Below are 23,717 nucleotides of genomic sequence, written 5' to 3' on the forward strand. Positions count from 1 at the left end.
ATCATCGGGGAATCAAATACCATAAGTAAACTAATCTGAAAGCCCAGATTGGGGTGTCTACAGAGGTCGACATGAACAAGCTGTGCTTATTGCCGAACGTAAAACTCTCGGAAAAATTCAAAGGCGTGGACTTTGTGAAGTTTGATGGCACTGGTGATCTAAAGGCACCTTCAGGGGTATGTTAGGTCTCTCACCATGTGAGGAATTGAAAAGGAAGCCATGGCACAATTATTCCCCGAGTCTCTGTCCGGTCCCGCCTTACAATGGTTCCTTACTCTTGAACCATCCAAGAAAAGGACTTGGGAAGATATCGGGACAGCCTTTGTAGCCTAATATGATTTCAATGTCGATCTGAAAATGACCACCAGGGAACTAGAAAGAACCAAGATGGGTGAGCAAGAAAGCTTCGCTGATTTTGTAAAGCGTTCGAGAGCCAATGCCACTCAAATGCAAAATAAGCCAGACCTTAAGGAGCAAATATGAATCATAACGAAGAACTTGCCAAGCTCCTTTGCCCCATTCATGGTTCTTTCCCAAGCCGCCTTGAATTTTGAAACTTTCTATGACTCTGGATTGGCTGTAGAGGAAGCTTTACGAGACGACACCTTGGAGAAATAGAAAACAGGGTCAAAATCCAAAAGAGCATATTCTGGCAACAACAACGTTCTTTTCGGAAATACCAATCAGGCCGGAACCTCATCCGCCAAACCCGCAGAAGTTAACCAAATTTTTGAAAAGCCAAAATCCTAAAACCGAGCCTTCTCACAATTCAGCACCCCTAGATCTGCATTACTTAAGAAGCTCACAGAAATTGGGGTATTGAAATGTCTCTCGCCACCACAAACCATTCCACCAAACCTAAACCAAAGTGTTTACTGTGAATTCCACCAGATGCCTGGCCATACCACCGACAACTGCATTCGTCTTTGCCATGAGATCCAAAATCTCATCGATAATAAGGTTATTAATACCCCTCCTCCAGACAAACCAAATACCATCTCAAACCCTTTACCACAACATAACACCCCTTTTCATGTCAATCAAATCACCTTAGCCCTAGATCAAACCACCCAAGATTTTAATCCAACCCTCTTCATTACCCCTGATACCGAACCTAAGTCGATTGTGAAAATTCCCGAGGAAACCGCTCTTTGCTTTCTATGGGAATGGGAAAATACGTGGGGAGACCTCATTTCAGATTGGGAAGAGTTCGAAGCAGCCAACTTTCAGAGGGATACTGAACCACCATTCGAGCCTCGATGGGAAGTTGATTGGCAGAATATTCATGCAGACCCTCTCGATGGACTTTTCTCTATATATGATGTTCGAAGGCCAGAACGAGAACTATCAGATCCCTCACGACGTTCCTGAGTGGGAATGGGACCCAACCCTGAATGAGTATGAAATTTTAGCTAGGGATGACCCGCTGGATATGTTTTCTCTACCTGCAATGTTTGTTGAAGAATACCAACCCGAGATGACAGCCTATGGTTGGCAAGAATTTGTTCCAGACTTCTACCATCTCAATAATTTTGATGACGACATCGGCCATACCCCATGGCATTTGAATCTAGGGCTCCCAGAGCCAGAGGAAGAAGTGGCTAGTAGTGAGTTTAACCCCATGGATTACATTGTGGAGGAAGCAAAATCAGAACCATCGGTCACCTTCCCGAAGGATGTTGATGTTGCCATGATGAACTTATGGGAAGACGAACCAGGAGCCAAAGCAAGACCATGGACCAACTCCGATGATGTCAACATAAAAGTAAGAAATAAGAAATGGACTGTGAATAAGGCAGTAATGGAAGCTGAGCAATGGAAACAAGAGGACCTTTGGGAAGATCTGGTTATCACTGATCTAGCGTCCAACCTCTAGGATACCACCATTGGAACCAAGCGCAAAGCTCCCATCGACTTATGGAGTGAAAAATCAAAATACTACCAGATTGACCACCTGACCAAGAGTGGCCGTATCTATCAACCTCCCAATCTCCAAATCGGAGAATCCTCTAACTCCGCAGCTCCACTAGCCAAAGAGCCCTCAAACCCTCTCATTACCCCAACCAAAAACATTTTCCAACCTTTTACTCCACCATCCAAAGAGCCTTCCCGTCCCAAGAAAAACCCTGAGGGGATGGTCAAGCAACAGCTCGAATAGACTCAAGCTAAAATGTCTGTTTGGGATGTACTTGTTCATTCCACTCGCCATCGAGAAGGGCTCATCCAAGCCCTCTCCCATCTGAAAGTGCCCTCCGGTATAACCCCAAATAAATTCGTGGCGCTCATCAAGACCATACCCATCAAGCTTGCCATAACCTTCACCGATCAAGATCTGCCCGCTGAAGGAACAGACCACAACAAGCCACTCCATGTCACTCTGAAATGTCATGGTAAATGGGTCCCGGTAATCCTAATCGACAATGGGTCAGCCATCAATGTTTGTCCACTCCGTGTTGCTTACTCTTGGGGTACAAAAATAAGGATTTCTTTCCCTCAGAAGTCAAAGTCCAAACATATGACAACACTCGTCGCGATGTGGTTGGAACCCTCATGCTCCCTATGACCTTTGGAACTTATCAAACTGAGGTGGAATTTCATGCGGTGAGCATCCCCGCTTCTTTCAACTTGTTGCTAGGAAGGCCCTGGCTGCATCTACCAGACATCATGGCTGTACCCTCCACCCTTCATTAGAAGATCCGTTTGGGACTTGAGACAAGAATGCTCACTATTCACAGAGACTTTGGGATCCGCGCACCTACTGAAGATAATGCCCCACTTTTGGAAATCCAGCATGGGGGCTCTGGGAGGCTTTTCATTGGATACCTCCAATGTTGTCTTTTCAGTCAGGATTCATGATGATTTTGTCATTAGCAATGTCACCATAAAGATAATGAAAAATGTGTCCTACATGCCAGGTCTAGGATTGGGAAAGAGCCTGCAAGGACCTGCAAAGTTTGAGGCCCGCGGAACTCTGATGCGCACTACTGGCCTTGGCTATTTCACCTCAAGCGGTAGTAAGGTGAAAAAGGGGGATAGACTAGAAGAGTACTTTATTAAGGAGAAAGCAAAGTAGGTCTGCCAGAACCGTTTTGGGATAAGGAAACTATTACTTTACTGCCAGGGTTCGAGATATTCACCAACGATGTTTGGCTAGAAAGTGAAGAAGAATTCGAGGTTGCCAAGGAGCAGGAAAAATCAACTGATTGGATTGAGGTCTTTAACATGGGGAGTCTAGCGGTCCTGTTCAAGGAAGAGAACCAATGGGTACAGTCATGGAATCTGAAGTATTGATGCTGGGACAGAAGGTCCTCAAAGACCCAACTTTGCTCATCATGGATGCCGCTGGAGATTACAAAAATTGGACTTTCATACTAAGTTCAACGTGCTAGGGGTCTGATTTTGAGTCTGAGTCTGAACCTGAGTCTTCTGAGTCTGTTGAGTCTGAGTTGGTGCCTCTCGGCCCCACTCCTCATGGTCTGTACTTTGAATTTGAGTCTACCCGTGTGTATGGTGCCACCGAGGCCTTTGCTAATGATGAAATAACTGAATCTGATTCCGCTTACCTCCTAGATTTTGAAATAAATTGTGTCGACCCTGATGATGAAGGGATTGATTTCGATGGGAACATCCCTAAAGAAATCCGATCCCTAGTCGAAAGGGAAGATGAAAGGCATGCTCGGCCTGTAAAAGAAGAAGTTGTTTTAATAAATTTGAGAGATGAAGAAAATCCCCGGATGATTCAAATCGGTTCCGCGCTATCCGCTGAAGAGCGTCAAGCTCTCATAAGATTGCTGAAAGAATTAGAGGATGTTTTTACATGGTCACATGCTAACATGCCAAGAATCGATCCCAAAATCATAAAACACCGGATTCCTCTTTATTCCGATGCAAAACCTATAAAACAGAAATTGAGACGCATGAGATCTGATTGGGTGCTTAAGGTTAAAGAAGAAGTCACTAAGTAGATCAACGCAGGATTTCTAATGGTGACTGAATACCCCCAATGGATTGCAAACATCGTTCTCGTTCCTAAAAAGGATGGTAGGATTAGGGTCAGCGTTGATTTCAGGGATCTCAACAAAGCAAGTCTGAAAGATGACTTCCTGCTACCGCATATTGATGTCTTGGTTGACAATACCGCTGGGCATGCTTTGCTTTCTTTCATGGATGGCTTTTCAGGTTATAACCAAATCCTAATGGCCCTAGAGGATCGGGAGAAAACCACGTTTGTCACTGAATGGGGAACCTATTGCTGTCGGGTGATGCCTTTTGGGATAAAGAATGCAGGATCTACTTATCAGTGGGCCTCTACGACCTTGTTGCACGACATGATCCACAAGGAAGTAGAGGTTTACGTTGATGACATGATCGTTAAGGCCAAGGAGCGAGAAGGGCACTTACCTATACTTAGGAAGTTCTTTGAGAGGATCAGAAAGTACAGGATGCGCCTTAACCCGGCCAAATGCGCATTCGGAGTCACAGTCGGAAAAATGCTCAAATTCATGATTACCACCCGAGGTATTGAGGTCGATCCATCCAAAATCAATGCTATTCTAGAAATGGAGCCGCCACGGTCTGAAAAGGATGTATGGAGCTTCCTCGGCAAGATGCAGTTTATTAGTCGGTTCATTGCCAAACTAACTTTGACTTGCTAACAAATCTTTCGCCTGCTCAAGAAAGGTGTGCCATTCGAATGTGATGAAGAGTGCCAGAAAGCTTTTGAGACGATTCGAACTTATCTGCAAAATCCACCAGTATTAACGCCCCCTGTAGCAGGAAAACCTTTGATCCTATACTTGTCGGTCACTCCATCTTATATGGGGTGTATGCTGGCACAAGAAGGAGACGATGGGGTTGAAAGGGCTGTTTACCAACTAAGCAAAAAAATGGTCGGAGGTGAAGAGCGTTATACCCCACTAGAGAAGGCATGTTGGGCACTCGTTTGGGCTTCCAAGAAGTTGAGGCATTATATGCTAGCCTATCCAATAAGGCTAATTTCTCGAATGGATCCCCTTAAGTACATGTTCGAGAAACTGGCCGTTATTGAAAGGATGGCATGATGGCTACTGATGTTATCAGAATTTGAATTAAAGTACGTTACCAGGAAGTCCGTAAAAGGAAGAGCTATTGCTGACTTCTTAGCCAACTGCCCAGTTGAAAGAGGTGAAGATGCTGAGTTTAAGTTTCCTGACGAAGACATAATGACTCTAGCTGAAGATGTTTGGAAGTTGTACTTCGATGGAGCTGCTAATCAGAAAGGGTTTGGAATTGGCATGTTGCTAATAGGACCCGATGGGTCTCACATTCCGCTCGCGTTCAAGCTAAATTTGAGGTCACTAATAATCAAGCAGAGTACGAGGCTTGCATTGTAGGTATGGAAGCAGCAATTGAAATTGGTACAGAGAAATTGGAAGTAGTAGGGGATTCCAACCTGGTAGTGTCACAGGCCAATGGTGATTGGAAAGTCAAAGAAGAAAAGCTAAAATCGTACCATTAAGATCTTGAGGATCTTATCCCTCACTTCAACAAGGTAACTTTTACTCATGTACCAAGGCTCAAGAATCAATTTGCGGACGACTTAGCAACACTGGCATCCATGGTTGAAATTCCTATTGGTGTGAAGCTAAGGCCAATTGTGATCGAACAAAGGGACACATCGGTATACCAGCATGTCATGGTTGTTAACGAGCCTGAAGATGGTCACCCTTGGTATTATGACATTTGGAGATTCGTGGAAAGAGAAGAGTACCCCATTGAAGCTAGCAAGAAAGACAAAATCGCTCTCCAGAGAATGGCAGCTTAGTACATCATTTACGGAGGAAATCTATACCAGCGGTCGCATTGCGGCATGCATAAGTTATGCATCCATGGTGCAGAGACAAAAAAGAGTAATGGAAGAGATCCATGAAAGTGTGTGTGGTCTTCACATGTACGGCATGATACTCGCCAAGAAGATCCTCCAGCAAGGATATTTCTGGTCCACCATGGAAACAGAATGTGTGAAATACGTACGACGATGCCACAAATGACAGATTCATGCCAACCTCACGCATGTCCCACCATCCGAACTGCATCAAATGACCTCGCCATGGCCTTTCTTAGTATGGGGAATCGACGTCATAGGAAAGATTGTGCTAGCGGCATCTAACGGTCACAAGTTTATTTTGGTGGCCATTGATTACTTCACAAAATGGGTAGAACCTGCTTCTTATGCCACTTTAATCGCAGTACAAGTTGCTCACTTCATCAAGCAAAATGTCATCTACCGGTATGGAGTCCCTCAAGCGTTCGTGTCCGACAATGGGGATCATTTCAAGGGACGAGCCAGGGAAGTCCTGGACGAGTTCCAGATCCAAGTACACAAGTCGACAACCTACCGGCCACAAACCAACGGAGCCGTGGAAGCAGCTAACAAAATAATCAAAACCATTCTGGAAAAGACCATTCAATCCACAAGAGATTGGCATGAGCAGTTGCCGCTAGCTTTATGGGGGTATCGCATGTCCATACGTACACCAACAAGGGCAACCTTTTACTCTTTGGTCTATGGTATGGAGGCTGTACTTCCCATTGAGTTGGAAGTTCCATCTCTTCGAACTATGATCGAGTGTGAGGTTCAGGAGGCAGATTGGTTAAGCAATCGATTTGAAGAGCTCATGTTGTTCGACGAACGCCGGTTGAGGGCTCGTTTATCATATTCAAGGGTATCAGAGGAGAATTGCGTGCGCGTTCAATAAAAAGGTGAAGTCTAGGGACTTGTCAGAAGGCAATATGGTTTTAAAAGAAATTCGGGCACCAGTTTACGATCCACGTGGAAAGTTCCGACCAAAGTGGTCCGGGCCGTACATCATCAAAACCATCCTGTCCAGAGGAGCTACATAGCTCATTGACTTAGACGGGAACAAATTTTCAACTCTAGTCAACTTGGATTGGAACGAATTTTCAACTCTAGTAAACCTGGATCAGCTTAAGCGCTACTATCCCTAAGAGAAGCTCGCTGAGCTGAAAATCGCAAGGGCGGGTAGTCCCAGGCAAAAATTAGAGCGAAAGCCTGCTAAGTTGAAAACCCGGAAGGGCATCCTAGGCAAAAATTAAGGTGTATAATTGATGAGCTCGCTAGGCTGAAAACCCGAAAGGGCAGTACTAGGCAAAATTTAGAGCGCAAAAGGAGAGTGTCAAAACCAAAGCGAACCCTATCCTGAACTATGTTATGACCTGATTCCTTTGCTATAAGGATACGTAGGCAGCCTTGCTCTGAGGCCCGGTCATGATCAGTCAAAATAAAAATCCAGGTTATAAGAATTCAAAGCATTGAATCAAAGAGGGGGAAACCCTCCGCGACTCATTTTATTATGATAACTGCTTCTAATACATAAGGCTGAGCATGACTTTCAAAAACAAAAGTGCAACATGATGAAAACAGGTCCACAATTTATTCCATGGTCAGGGTAGTAGGATTGAGTCAGTTTCCTTGAGCCCCAGCCCTCGTAGCAATATCCCTCATGAGCCACTTCCGGTAGCTCCTGCGAACCATCATGATGGGTAAGGATGCGCATCAGTCACCTCGCGAGTCCCCCAGAATTGCTGATAGTTGCCAAGAACGGAATGACGAAAGAGGGGCAAAATGACATCTACCACAACCTCTGCAGGGGCCTTTTGTCTAAGGCCAAGTTGACGCTGAATCTGGTAGGGAATATAGAAAGTGAAAGCCTCCAAGCCAGCAAGAACGACCCACTGGAGCCCCATGAAGTGCACTGTCGTAGGGGGAAGGTCTAGCCACAGACACTTCCAAGAAATAGTCTCAGCTCATAGATGCCTGAAGAAGTTGACCCACTCAGAAACTCGTCTGTCCGCAAACTTAAAACATCGCAAGGACAACAACCTAGTCTCGTACGCCCAATTACTAGGATGGATGGTCAGCACATCCACCTTATCATAAAGCCAAATCTATAAAAGAGAGAAAAACAAGTAAGAAATCATAGGATATGGGGTCACCTCTGACCCTCAGCCCGATGATCGCTGCAAAGTCCAAAGGCGTCACCGTCATCTCACCGAAAGAGAAATGGAACGAGTTTGTCGTGTTCAACCACCTCTCGACAAGGGCCCTCACCACCTGGCGATCGTTGATCGCCCTCGTCAGTATTCTCACAAACTCCTTAAAGCCTGCCTCCTTCACCATCTCCCTCGAGGCCTCTGGGAGCCTTTCCCTAAACTTCGGCATGTCGGCCTCACCGCCATAGCATGAGATTCCCACCACCTATTGCAATAAATGTCAAGATTCAATAAGCAGGCATATTGTTCAAAGCAAGGAGTGGAAAAGTATTGTACATTGTATTGAAATGCAAGTATAAAGATATACCTTGGCTCGTCGCAAAGACAAGTGCCGTTGAGGATCTCACAGAACCAAGGACTCGTTGTAAACAGCCCTCTCAAGCTGGTAGGCATCCAAAAGTGAAGGCACCACTACGTATCGGAAAGGCACGTAGGTCGCCTCATCGTAAGCACTCAGGCTTCCAAGAGCCATCACCTCCTCAACATGAGCCTTTCGGCTTTCGAGAGCAGCCGTCGCCTCATCCACCACGGTCCTCCGTGGAACCAACACCCCTTCCTCATCCGCCCATGCCTCCTCCTCAACCTGCGGCTCCCTAATAGCCGCAGTCTCGAGCTTGGCCCAGAGCTCCCTTTCCCGAGCCTCAAGCAAGGCCGCTGCCAGTCCAGGCACCCCCCGTAAGGTCTCTACTAAGTCCTCTAAGGATGTCATCTCCAAGTAATCGCCCACACCAATGTGCCGCGATGACCCTGGACCTACACCACTGCCTACAAACATCGCCGGTGCCTTCTGCTCTTCTACTGGCTCTTCCTCGACAATGGGGGCCTTTCCCAAATTAACCCGAGACACCCACACGGGAAAGGCCTCTGTCTCCTCTGCTGCCCCCTCTAAACTACCACCACCACGGGCCTCCGTGACCCTCTCCTCTGAACCACCCGCACCCTCCATTCGGCCCATGGCCTTGTTCTCACCCCTTGGCTCCATTGCACCCGAGCCCTCCGTGCCTTGACCATCGCCGGCTACCCCTTCACTATCGTCGCCATCACTACCCACCCCGGTGGCCGAGGTCGTGGCCCCCTCGGCCGTGTCAGTCGAAACTGGGACCCCCGCGGTCTTTGGAATATCCTAGACCACCATATCACCCTGCGGAGGAACCAGGGGTGGTGTAACCTCAACCCTTGGTGGTTGATCACCACCGGGTACCTCGCTAGGCTCCATGATCACAATGAGAGAGACAAGAGAGAGCAGAGATAGACGAGAGAGATGAGAGAGACAAGAGAGAGACGAGAGAGAGCAGAGAGACGAGAGAGAAGGTGCGAGAGACAGATTTTGAATGGTGGGGCGTACTGTGTATGCCTCATCGTATATACCCCTCTAATCGGTTCGTCTGGAACTGAATTTAGACCGGGTTCAAAACTCATACCGCCGCGTGGCATTTAATGATGCACGCATGGCATATCAACCTGACATGCATAATTTTTGGGTCCTGAACCTTGTTTAAAAAATGATTGGATTCCCAGCATCACTACGCCAAATTATGCTTTTTTCGGCATTCCATAAACGTCAGTAAAGATGAAATTAATGCCGGTAATAGTATTCCCGGCATTTGTTGACAAAAATAAAAAATGCCGCTCAAACAAGTGTGGGTAATACATAAACGGCTTTTGTACAAATGCCGGAAATAAAGCTGGCATTTGTTGTTGGGTTTCCAGGGATTTCTAAAGCGCCGGCAAAAAAATAGCCGAATATACTATTATTATCGACGGTTGATGCAAATGCCGGAAAAGGTAGTATTACCGGCATTTTATAAGAGTCGTGGTTCTTATTAACTTTTACCGGCATTTTTCAAATACCATTTTTATGTCTAAACCATCGCTAAACCTTCTTTTTTTTTTTAATTTTTCATTTTTTAAAACATGTTTTCTTCATTAACAAATTATCCAAACCTGGTACCATTTTTGACAACAAACTATATTTTCTCCTTGCAAAAGTTCAACTAGCAAATCCAAAATGCAAGTTACATATATAAGTAAATTGGACATTGTAAAAGACAATTCTCAAAGCAACAAAATAACAATGCGGGGCATAGAATGCCAATGTGAAAATCAAACCCAAAGCGTCAAAATACAAGTTCCAATTGCATGTGTATCTCCAAATACAAAAGATCCTACTAACCAAAGCAACACAAAAACCCAAAACATGCTTTTGGTTGCGAATCTCCAAAACAAAAAGACCAAAAACAGTTGTCATAATCAGGAAGATTTCCCATCATTCCTATTGCATGTCCGTGTCTATCTACGTCCTATCAACCTACAAATACAAGAAACAATTACAAGTTTATAAACAAGCATGCATGTGCGTGTGTATATAGTCCATAACATCCTATATAATCAGTAAGTTTTAAGATACATGACACATGCATCAAACATATCACACTTCTAGGAATAGGCTGTGCCTAAAAACACGGTACAACATAATAGCAAGTTTTCAACTATCCAAAATTACTATTCAACAATGTCAAAGCCACCACATGAATAATAACCATAAACTTTCCATGATGAAAACAACCTTCAGTAATCAAACACCATTCCTAAGATGGATCTATAATAACATAAACCTAGTATAATAGCATTTCATGGTTTGAACACTAATTCCAATACTTATACACCAACTTCAGCATCCTAGCTATTACTTTCGGTCATTTTTTTAAGGCTACTTTTAAACAAAAGCATCAACTTTAAAAATTAGTCCCAGCTATTATTCCACGGATTTCACTTATCTCTAGAAAAACTTGCAGAGTGTAACGGTGCATGAAGAGCAGAAAGACCAATGAATGTAATCAAAATATTTAGTCAACCAGGCAGTGAGCTTAACGGTGCATGAAGAGTAGAAAGACCATTCTAGTTGCCTGAACACATTCACTCAGTCTATCTAGCCTAGCTAATTCTATGAAAGCCCAATCCAATCATCTTGAATCACTGATATCAAGCAAAGCATTAAGAAAAAGTATTCACGTTCAAGTTCCAGAACATCCAAATGCATGAACTGGTACAAGTAATACATGTTTCAGTTTCTAATGGTCCAAATGAAATCATGACCAAGAGGAAACTCAATTAGTTTGAGCAAATCATGGCCAAAAGGTTCTTCATCCCATCAGTTTGAGCAAATTAAAATTTCAAATACATTTATTAGGCTTCCACAAAGAAGGTCACATTTTGCGACTAGCTTCTGCTTTTGCAGTATGATAGGTTCTAGTTTACCTTTTGCAGAGCTAGGTGTGCTGCTTCTCTCTTCCTTTTGGCTTCAGCTTTGGCTTCCACTTCTGCTTTCCTTCGAGCTTCTTCCACCGCGTTGGCTTCTGCTAGTCATCAAGCTTTATCTAAACACCATATACCAAAAGCATTACGTGAATGCGGCCCAAAAAAAGAGAGGATGACAATAAATAAATTTGCATAACTAGATACATATAACTAATTGAAATAGATCATAAATTCCATAAAAGCAAGTCATATAATTTGAGATGGGTAAGTACCATTTACTCATTCCCATCATATTAACCAGAAAGACTTGAGTGTCAACCAGTTAAAAAGAACTACAAGGTCATGGAAAGCACAATCAAATTAAAAGAAATCAATACTTACCTCGATATGGACCCTAAGCAGCTCTAAAGCAGGGTTGGACCACAAACTACTTATGTTGTCCAACACATCAAGATGGTCTGTATGCTCTAACAGCTAATCTTGGTCTTGGAAATAGGTTTCGTACTGAACCGGCAAGCTCATAATCAAATACCCAACAAAACAAGGAGAACACTACAACAAAAAAGGTCTAAGACGACGAAAAAAATTCGTCTGCAATTACATGCTTTTCGTCGTCGAAGTGATTGTTGACGAAAAAAAATTCTCGCCCCATTCCTTGATCTATGTTTCACGCGAAAGACTCCTTACGACGAAAAACAATTTTTCCTCGTCAATGGCTCCCCAAGGCTGACGAATTAATTCCTCGCCAATGGATTCCCATGGCAGACGAATTACTTCCTCGCTATTTTATTCCCATTGCCGATGAATTAATTCCTCGCCATCAATTCTCTTACTGACGAAATAATTCCGCGCAAAGTAATTTATGCTTTTTTTGGAAAATCCAACAGCGAGGAAAGTATTCCTCATCCGATCAACAAAATTTTACACAAATGAAAAAAAAAAATGATTCAACATAAGAATCTTTAGAAATAGGACTAATAACCTTCATATTACCATTAACAGCTTAACAAAAGTTTCAAGGTGTCCATTCACGGTCCAAAAACAACTGAGTTAACTAAATATTGAGAATAAAATAAGTGATGCACTAATTGAGTAGTGGTCGAAGACACGAAACAAAAAGGAAAGTTGTTGGACGGCGCATCATAACAAAAAGAAGTATCAACACAAAAAGATCTTGGCCTTCTCATATATTCCACCAACCTTGTGCATATCCAATCTGCAAATGCGAAACAAAAGAAAATCATTACCATGTTTGGATATTAACTTGCCAGTGTACATATAACTGGAGCCTAAAGCCAGTTAAAAGTGAAACTTATGAGCAAAACCTAACACATATGTAGTAGATTCAATGCATTCTCATTAATGATTCAACCAAAAGCCGCTCTAACATTATATATACTAGTCAAAAATAATTTCATCATATCCAAAACATAAGGTGCACATACAAGTTAACACCCAAGAAAAAAAACCTATGTCACCATTAGATAGACTTTCTCATTTGTGAGAGCACCCAACATGAAAGTCCTAAATTTTAAGCGTTTACTGTTATACTTTAGACAAATATGGCCAACAATAAATGAAAACTCCGAACACTACGTACAAAACATGAGAACAAGGTTGAATTCTAGAGGAAAGGCTAGAACTTCAATCACCCCTAGGAAATTACAGAGCACCCTGAAACTTGTCAAAGGCAAGAAAATCACACTAAATCCAACAATGTATCTAATGAAACTATGAAAGTCATCTGATCACATATGGCTTTTACGTTCATCAAGCACATATTGTTTTTCATGGTTACTGACTTACTGTTACTTTCACTTGCACATTCTAATATTCATAACTTAGACAGATGCAGAACAACCAATATAGAGCTTCTCTTTAACTTTTTGGCTCTCTATGAATTACCAGAAATTTGGGATCACTCCATTTCTTATCAATTAGACTGATCCACTGCTCGAGACTGACGCCAGATGGTGGGTGGCTTCTGGCATACTCTACCCCTTTAGTAGTCTTAAGATTCTTGTACTTTCTGTACAACGTATGGCTGTAATGGCTCAGTCTACGCCCAAATCGTCTTGCCACTGCCTTATCAACATCTATGGGATCTCTCTCCAAGTTAAATCGATCCTAGCAAAGCCAAAAGCAAAGGTATTGATTAATATGAATTGCGATTTAAGTAAATAAGCAAATATTGTAATTACCTTAATGCGTTGAAGCATATGTGCCTTCACACTTTCATCTGCTGCTTTCCATCTACGGATAGTGAGATCTTCCAAATTTGTCCAAACCTCTACACCAATCTTTGTTGCAAGTTTACAAGCATACTTTCCAACAGGTGCACGAAAACACTATGGGATAGAAACAAGAAGCTTTCCTTCTTTGTCAAATATTTGTTGAACCATCAAGCCTCGTGTCGGGCCACGGATAGGTCTCTCAGCAACTATTGTTATAATGAAGCTATGTTAATATAGTAAGTGCCAAGCTTGAGCAAAAAAATAAAGTAAGCGCCAAAAGTAGTGCTTAAATATATTGTCAAAAGAAAAAAGTAAATAACTTTTAAAGCTTACCAATAGGTGCTACAAAAGGGACTGCCTCAATCTCTTGCTCAGCATCAAGAGGTTGTGGGGGTTAGGTAGTCGATCGCATCTCCCTCTCAGTGATACGGCTCATGTCATGTTGGTTTCTGGTAGGGGCTCGCTGAAGATGCGATGTTCCACGTTGCATTTCAGGTGCCTCTTGCGTCCTTATAACCTAAAATACCAAGAGACAATGAAAAATGATGGAGAATGAGTAGAAGAAGAAACTTTGATGATAAAGAAAAGTATAAGTGGAAATTGTTAAAGCATGAGTATGTCCATTGACTTGATAAGGCATGATAACACATCTTGTCAAGTAATAAATGAAGTGGATTTCATAATTAATAGATTATGTGTAGCCACATAGTACCTCTTGCTCAAAAGAGTCATCAGAGTCATAATCACTGTCATCCTCATTACCAGGTAAACTGTAGTCATCATTCGGCGCAGCCCTGATTCGTTTGCCATTCCCCTTCACAGGTACGTATTGAACGAAACCGCTTAAAGAAGCTGGTATATGCTTTAACCCCAAAGCTTTCATCCTAGTTTCATTTGCCTTGACTTTCTTTTTTCTTTTCTTCTCGTAATCAGTTTGCTTCTGTTTTGTGAGGTCGCCTGGTTTCACCCATTGTTTACCGCTTTTGGATGTGTTATGTATTATAAACAATAAAATGACAGATCATAAGGTAGAGAAAGACAATGATCCCAACAAGACACGAACTAATCTCTTATTTAGATTAACAAAAAAGTGCATAGCGTAAAGATTTGCATAAATAGATTCATGAGTTCCACAAGATTACTAACTTCCAACAGGAAGACAAAAAGAACATTCATTCACATATTGACATCAATAACTTCATGAGTTCAAAACAATTACTAATCACCAACAAGAGGACACGAACGTTCATCCACATATAAAGCATAGCCAATAAGTTACATATCATAATCCATATCATCCTCAAATATTTCTTGCGCTTCATCAGCTTTTGCCTCTATGTTGCCTTCCAATATTCCCTCTGATGGCACTAGCCCGAAATTACCTTGGCATCAACATCATCCCTATGACATTGGATATCGCTTTGAATGTCAATCGGCACAGCTGATCTCATGTTCTCTTATTGGAACGCATCACCAGATTCTGGAGCATGAAATGTTTCACCACTACCCACCTCGAGTACATCAAACACACCCCTATGTTGGACCCATTCTATGACTTGCCAAGGTTCACCCCATTTTGTATCTTTCAGTTCATATTGTTCTATTTCTGCCGGTGTTGTTTGTATTACACCATTCACATTGAAACAATATCACATTGTTCTGACACATATAATTGAGTTCCCAATCTTTGCTCAAGTGACCATAAAAGTTATTGAATCTGGACTAGTACAATGGAAATATAAGGTTCGAAAATTTGTATTTGAAACTAGTAACATGCATTCGAGTATAATCATGGTAGACAAAGTTAAATATCACAAAAGGAGACATATATACATATATAGGTAGAATAAGACACCAAAACTCCACATGAAATCAATACTTCAAAAATGAATAAGCCATCAGGAAACAACACGATGAGATATCAATTATTTTGTCTAATAGAACAAATACCAGAAGTAATTAACATTCATTAAACAAACTACAATATTTTCATTTTTACTCCCACACTTCACTTATTGATCTTTTGAAGTCAACTTCTATTTAAGAACCAAAAACACATAATATACATAACAACATAGGGATTGATTCCTATGAGCACAAGTCATAACCAAATTCCCATGTCAAATGAGAAATATAAGCATAAACCCACACCCTACAACATATTATTGAGGGTCCCATGGGCATCTTCCCCTCACACACAACGTAAGTCACATAATGCACGGGACCATGTGGGAATGCGATTGCGATTGTGAAAGCATCTTTGAAAAACTTTTTAAACTACTAAAAAACCTGAGAGTGAGAATTAAGTGTGCGAGCAAAGAGCGAGGATTAATTGTGCAGTTGTGGCACGAGAATTTAGAGTGCGAGCGTAAAAACCTATTGGGGTAGGCAAGGCATATACTAATGGGCCACATGCAAAGTCTTTCTAAAATGGGATCTGTCAATCAAAGGGTCACAGAGTTGAATAGATTGTGTTGGAGGTGTAATGGACTAGGGGCTTAACTGCCTTAACTTTTACAAGCTTTCAACTTGTAAGTCACTGGAACCTAGAAAACCACTTACAAAAATAAATCGAATCGAATATTCCAATAAGCAACCCACATAATAAATACTCAACCGCGAGATCCGTCGATTACCGGAAAGAACACCCTGCTCCAACCCTTCACGGATGGTCCCTTTATCTTTCTATTCGACATACCCTAGCCTCCTATCTGAAAAGGTCGATCGAGTGGCAAGCTAAGCAACTGAACCTGGCTCCATCAAATCTATTCCCTGGGCTATCCCAACTAACTAATCGATCCAGACCCGAGCCATCAAGTCTTTACGTAGATTGGAGAAGAATCTCCATCTTTTTTTTTTCCTTGAAATAAACATAGAGCATGCCCTATAGGGAAAGTGAATCAGATAAAATCCACCTTTAACAGGTCAGATATAACAAAAATGAAAGTCATTTTTCATCTCTGTTCCCCTTGGGGTTTAAAGAGAGAAAGGTATCCTTCTATGCAATGATCCCAGGGCATCTTTCATCTTCGGCTAGAAAGAAAAAATGAGATAAACAAAATCACAGTGAATAAATTCTAAACAAGAGAAAATCGATTAACCAAAAAACACAAGAACCCGTCGATTACGAAAGAATGAATCGGAAAGAACAAGAGAAGAGGGATCCATAGTAGGAGATGGAGTTATTCGATCGGACACAAGAAGTCGCTCTCTGTTTCTTTAATATCTCCAGATTCTTGTTCAGATCGCCCAACCTTGTTTGAGCTTCTTCAATTTGGTTATGTCGGTGGTGAATAGATGAGCGTACAGATTAATACCCTTTTTTTGTTTTTAAAAAACCCTAATTTAACCAACGACGAATTTTTTCCTCACCATATTTTCAGTGCCCGCCGGTTCACACCTCTGGGCCCGCCAAAAGATTTGGAGGGGAATTTTTTTTTTTGAGGGGAATTGTTTGCGAGGAAAAGATGGAGTTGTCAGCTGTGTGACTGTGTCTCTCGTAGTTTGCCGATGAAAAAACTAATTTCGTCAAGTAAGTGCCCCAAATAATGACAAAATATATTTCCTCGCCTAACATACAGCCCACTTTTACCATTAACGACAAATTTTAAACTTCCTCGCAAATTGTATGCAATTAGCGATGAAATATATTTTCATCGCTAGATTTCGTCGTAATAGACCAACTTTGTTATAGTGGAAAATTGGGAAACTAACCTGAAAAAGTTCAGCGCGGCCATGATATGCCAAGGTATCTCTCACAACGCCAGGATTGAAAGCAAGGTAAGGTTGGCCTAAAGCTCGTAACTTGTAATGGAAAAGTTAATTTCAAATCAATCATCCAACTGAAAGAAAAATGTTACAACAAAAAGAAATAGCAGTTCAAGAAAGAGCAAAAAATTCATTTCACGAGAGAAAGCTAAATCCAGCCAACAGATAAAGAATCATATCCCAATTGATGCAATACATCATGAATAGGACTACCTATTCTAAGTGCGCAATTAATGGTGTCCCCGAGTGGCCCGGAATTTAGGTTCAAACTTGAATGCCTCAATGCAAGTCATAATCTAAATCAACTAAACACGACTTCCATCCGAGAGTTCCATACCAAATTATGGAACGATTAAACCTCTTGAACTCCAGCGGAAAAAAAAAAGGACAGTGGCCTCTTACTACGATTAAAACTTTCGAGCTCAATAATGCATGAAATATCAGTCATACACACAGGCCAAAGCAGATTCCATAATCAAATTTTTAACCATTGTCAAGCATTCTTAACTGGATTTTTTTCATCTCACACTAGCAAGACCAAAGGTAGGACAACTGAAGTGGGACAGTCAGCATGTTCATGTCGCTATTCTAACCATAGAACATTTGTTGATCTTCCACACAAGTCTTTCAACCACTTGGTTCATATTTTTGAACTTAAGATGCAAATCTATCCTCCCACATAGATATTAGATAGATTTGTACAAAAGATGCTGGAAAAACTTAAGGCCCAAGTATTTAGAGGGAAAAGCTGAAATGACTGAATGATGTTAGTTTCCCATACAAAGAAAGAATACTTCATGTTTCTCTGTTGCCCACAAAAAACCAAGCAACAAAATTTTCTTACCTTTCCACCATTAGGTGTCCCAATGCCAAAATTCTTGGGCGGAAACGAAGTGCATGAAATGCTACCCGACATCTGAGGCTCTGATACTCAGCTAAGTGAGAGGGAAGGATGGGCTAGAAAGAAAATGTAACAACTTCGATTTTTCATTCAATAAAAATCTCGTTGTTATTCGAAATTTCTTAATTTCTCTTGATTGCTCGATGGTTTTCTTATTGATTTCTAGTAGTTTGTATTCAAGTAATTGAACGCCTTATCACCGTATTCCTTGACTAGAAACCCTAATTGCCATGCCTAGTCAATTTTCAACCAAATAGTTGGTATAACGAAACTAGTTAACCATTTAGTTACCTTTCAACCATTAACCATTGGACAGTAATTGTTAGGGTAATCTTTACCCATTGGACAATAGCTTTTCCATTATTATATCTTGTTAAGTACATGTATATATACACATGTGTATTTGCCACATGCAAAAGGACATGTAGTCTTTTCTAAGAGCTTAATTTATTATATAAGTACCTTGTCCTTTATTATCCCTTGGTTATTAACCATTAGGGGATTTATTACCCATTGGTCAATAGGTTAGTCTTGCCAACTAAGTACTAGGCCTATTAAACTAATCCTTTATTAAGATTCTCGAGAGTACAAAGTACACTATTATATTAATTAAGTACTAGTACCTTTTGTATTAGTATAATTGGAGAATCTTGACTTTCCCACCCTAGAATCTTAGTGCTTATGTACTTGCTTAATTATTATTATTATTAGTCTTCCTTAGTACATATATATACATATATATGTGGGTGAGAGAGAGAGAGAGGGAGAGAGGAGAGAGAGGCCGAGAGAGAGAGGAGAGAGGCCGAGAGAGAGAGGGAGGAAGAGGGAGAGAGAGAGAGGGAAGGGAGAAGGTAAAAGAAGGAGGATGAGACTTGTACCTTGATATTCTTTCATCCTTTCAACTTTTGAGATGAATATCTTCCAAATCTATCACCTTTTGTCCTTGAATTGTTATTTAAATACGAAATCTTGTACAACTCTATCTCCATATCTTCCATAGTTCCATCCAAGGTACTAAACTAGCCATGCAAGCCTAAAACTAGGTGGTTAGTGTGCAAGCAAGCCTTAACTTCACCCATCAACCTATCAATCAACCATGACAAGTGAAAGAAAAGTGAGATATAGAGAGAAAGAGAGAGAGATTCGGCTAGAAAGAGAGAGAGAGGGGAGTCTTGGCCTATAAATAGAAGCCATTCCAAGCTTCAAACTCACACCTTCAAGCCTTGCTCTTCCTTCTCTCTAGAAATTCTAAGTGTTCTTAGTTCTAAAGTTCTTGTTTTCTTGTGTTTCTTGAGAGTTCTTGAGAGAAACCACCACTAGATCTCTAAAAGTAGCTTAATTTAGTTAGCAAGTTGTTTGTAGGAAGAGAAAAGTCCATCTCTCTTCCTTTCGAAGCAATCCGGAGCCGTTACACTGCCGAATCGCAAAACCGACGACCAAAACCTACCTAATCTACCGCCAAGAAGTAAGGTAGGATTTCCCGACCCTTAATCCGATATACTTATATATCCTACCTTTTGTTTAAAAGCCTATACTTGCTAGTTTATAGGATAATGCTTTAAAGATGAGTTTACTTCTCGTTAATAAGTTTGGATCGCAAGATAAGTTTAAATTTTGATAACATGAGTTTTATGCATGAATTGTTTGCACTACTTGTTTTCTAGTAACATGAGCATGTTAGGGGATATAGAATTGGATGATCTTGCTTGTTGGTTTCAAGATTTCGTTACATGATTTATGTTTACGTATGCGATAAGTTCTACTGCGGAGTCAATGCATGAGAACAAGACACAAGAACCGAGAAAGTAGAAACATGGCACCTAGGGTGTGGTTAATGAAAGGGAATGTATTTCGAGGAAACAAATATTTTTGAAACTACATTATGACCGGTTTTGGTGCATAATGCGAGTTGTGTGTGTGTGTGCCAATGGGAACCCGGCACGGCGGAACCATTATGAGGATACTCGGGAGACCGGCGCGGCAGAACCGAGGTTGGGTGTGTGGCTTTGGTTATCCGCGGTACGGAGCCAATGAAATTGTGTGCCAATGGGAAGCCGGTGCGGCGGAACCATTGTGAGGATACTCGGGAACCCGGAACGGCGGAACCGAGGTTGGGTGAGTTAAACAAATGATTTTTGAAATGTTGATTAAAGTGGAAAATGATAACACAGTCTACGATGAGTCGCGTAGGAGAAACTCTGAAATATTGGACACAACGATAATAAAGGAGTTATTGTTCTACGAATTGTTAAGTTTAAAGGGTCAGTGGGATGAGATGTTCTATTGAGCTTGTGGCTCACGGTGTTGCCTTTTTGGTGACCCTGACATATTATATCGGTGGCAACGTTGGTATAATATGTCAGATTTCATAAATGAGCAGGGTGAGCTTTACATCTTGGAGGCCTTCGGAGCCGAAGAGCTAGCTGTGATGGAAGAACAAGCGGAGCAGTAGTTAGGAACCTTAGTTCCCTTCCGTTTGTAATAAAAGTACTTTTAAGCTTTGTTGTAATAAAGAGCCCGACTCAGTTTATTTTTCAATAAAATTTCTTATTTAACGTACCCAAAATTCGGGGCGTTACAGAAAACACAAACAAGTTAGAGGGATCATTATGTTAGTTAATGAACATATCATAATAATAGCCATCGCAAAGGATAAGAATGAAAAGTACAACATTCAGGTAAAAGTTAAGATGATATTAAAGACTTCTCAAAAAGTCCAAATCAGCTAAAAGACAGAATATATGACGAGATTAAAGATGAAAATGAAATCTATCAGGACAACGAGTATCATGAAAACTATGAAAACAGTAATAAAGAACAGGAATAAGTGTGTTACCTGTCTCCCTTCGATGTTCACATTTAAAGCCTCAGTAAACCCTGTTATTGCACTGCAGCATACTAGATCAGCACTTGAATACTTGGCTAGAAGCAAATGAACTAGCGAAGAGACGGAAGACAAAACCAGTCCTCCAAGTGCAACCTATTTTTTTTTGGATTTGACCAACATCTTGATTTACACCAAGGCATTCTAGAAAGCTAAATGCACAGTTTCCCCAGCATTAGAGCCCATGCATGCAACATAAAGCTGAAAACACGATATAAATGAGTTGATATTCCAATCAATATCACCTAATATGAATGTGGCCTCTATTAAAGCAACACTCACACGCTGATAGAATTCGACATATGTATTACAAAAGTTCATCTTAGAAAGCAAATGATGAGAAAGAGACCAGTCTTGTCTTTGAAGACAACACCAAATATACTGATTGCCCGTGGATTGGGCATAAAACAAACTAAACCAGTAAAACAAACAAACTTATCTGAAAAACATTAACTGTACAGATTGATACTTAACAAAAAAATTGTACGATTGACTACCAAATATCAGCTACATTCTACAAGGCTAAAAGCCAAGTAATATATGATTAAAAAGTAGATACAATCAAGAAGGGTGAATTGGAATGACCATTTTCATATGAACGATTTTGAAACCCCTCATGGTGAGGATTGTAGTCATAAACGATCATTTATATAGAATGTTATGTCAGTTTTAGCTTGCAAAAGATTGAGATGGGGTGGATGGAGCATAGAAATATCACATAGAATGTTATTAGTTTCCACATACTCCATATCAAAGATTAACCACAAAGCATCATCGAAGAGAGTACTATTATAGCCATAACACCTAAATCTTCAAATTTATCCACCATGTTTCCCAACCACAAGTTCCAGAAAACCACACATCCTATATATATCTAACAGAACCTTACCTCTCGAGAATAGCATAACTTTAGAATGTAATAGAGAGTCAGTTTTAAGTTGGTGAGCAAGAATATCATCATTTAACCAAACGAAATCAATTTCTCAACTAAATATAAAGAAATATGGCCTAAAAGTATAACCAGTTAAACTTTTTTCTAGTAAGATACAACTGAGTTAAGAATTTACCGGTTTGAATTTCAGAGTAGGTACGCAGAAATCAGTAGATCTGCTGTTAGCCAAATGGAATCAGTTGATCAGCATTAACCTAAGGATTCAGTCTATCAGCGTTAAGGAAACTCAATCCCTAATAAATCAGTTGATCTAGATACAAAATCTTACCAGAACAAAAGCCCTAACAAAATCAGTCGACCAAGCTACAAAACCTTTTTCTTTGGCTGAGCATGAGACCAAGTCAAGTCGATTGAAGCAATCCATTTCACAACTAAGCACACATACACAAGTGTACATACACACACATACATACGCATATGGAAAGAAAGACTCTTTAACTAAGAATTTAAAAAAAAAAAGAAACTTATTGAACAGAAAGGAAAATTTTTCGCAAGTTATGAGGTTCGATTCTTCGTGTGGGAGCTAGGGTTCATCACACAAGAAGAGTGGTTCAACGAGATTGAGTGCTATTGATTAAACTATTGGAATCGGAAAAATGTAGATTCGTTTACTAACCACTGAGGTAGAACATTTGCGAAGTCGATTGTTGCCATCTTCGAGATCCACGAGAAAGAGGAGCTCTGTGAAACACACAGAGAGAGAGAGAGAGAGAGAGAGAGAGAGAGAGAGAGAGAGGCTCACACTGATTTCGTTTGGACCCCTAATGGAGAGGCATACTAGATACTAGAAGTGATTGGGAGATTTCTAGCGGGAGATCGCAAGTGCTTGGGGAATTCCCAGCGGGAGATGTGATTTAAGTGTGTTTTGGACCCAAAAAGACTGGGTTTTCCCGAAACTATGTCGTTTTGCTTTGTTGTATTTGCAACTATAACCGGCTTTTGCAATAATGCCGTTTTTAGTACTTTTTACCGGCATTTTAGACAATAATGCCGTTTTTAAGTACTTTTTACCGACATTTTATAACTAATGCCGTTTAAAGATAATATTTTCCGGCATGATTATTAATGCCAGGAATAACTAGTATTAGTGGCACTTTATTACATGCCGGTAATAAAAATGCCGCTAAAGCCACATTTTCTTGTAGTGTTGCATTCAGCTTTGGGCCCTGTGCCTATTCAATGGTCCGTCTTTCAAGAAGCAAACTAGATTTGGTATGCCGTGCGCTATTCGATAGTCCCGCACGGCAGAATTTCTGTTTCGACAGTTCAAATTCAGAACGATTTCTTAAACATTCGAGAATCATGGCGATTGGTTTGTTCGCGTTCTGTGCAAGAACAGTAAAAGAAATTAGATGGACACGGACGAAAAAGGGGACTTTCATTTCATTCATAAACCAGGGTAACCCCTGGGATTTTTCATTACATTAAAAAAAAAAAAAGAAGAAAAAAAAGAAAAGCAAAAACAAAGAAAATCCTACTGCCCCTCCTTTTCTTCTTCTTCATCCTCCACCTCAGTCGCTCCCTCCGCCGAATGCGTCATTCGCTCCATCCGAACAGTTGTCGGACCCGTTCGGATTCCCCTCGGAATCCTTCGCGGTATCGTCAGACCCGCACTCCGGTGCATACTCAGGATCATGCTTGTCATCTAGTTGGTCGAAGGCGAAGTCC

The 23,717-nt window shown here is 41.1% G+C and overlaps 1 long non-coding RNA gene across 3 annotated transcripts; it reads right to left on the reverse strand.

Annotated features, from left to right (window-relative positions):
• Positions 1-10,012: 10,012 nt before the first annotated feature.
• On the reverse strand, positions 10,013-23,190 carry LOC131310721 (uncharacterized). Of its 3 annotated transcripts, none has more exons than XR_009195290.1 (6): positions 22,165-23,190; positions 21,050-21,298; positions 18,144-18,269; positions 17,259-17,335; positions 11,311-11,423; positions 10,013-10,360 (listed from the first exon to the last, which is right to left on the reverse strand). It is a non-coding gene; the product is annotated as an uncharacterized LOC131310721 (long non-coding RNA). The 3 variants fall into 3 exon arrangements; XR_009195288.1 differs by having other exon boundaries at positions 11,311-11,429; XR_009195289.1 differs by lacking the exons at positions 17,259-17,335; positions 18,144-18,269; positions 21,050-21,298 and having other exon boundaries at positions 11,311-11,429.
• Between the last annotated feature and the right edge of the window lie 527 nt (positions 23,191-23,717).

Source organism: Rhododendron vialii, chromosome 12a (assembly GCF_030253575.1).
Source record: "Rhododendron vialii isolate Sample 1 chromosome 12a, ASM3025357v1".
NCBI classification, from domain to species: Eukaryota; Viridiplantae; Streptophyta; class Magnoliopsida; order Ericales; family Ericaceae; genus Rhododendron; species Rhododendron vialii.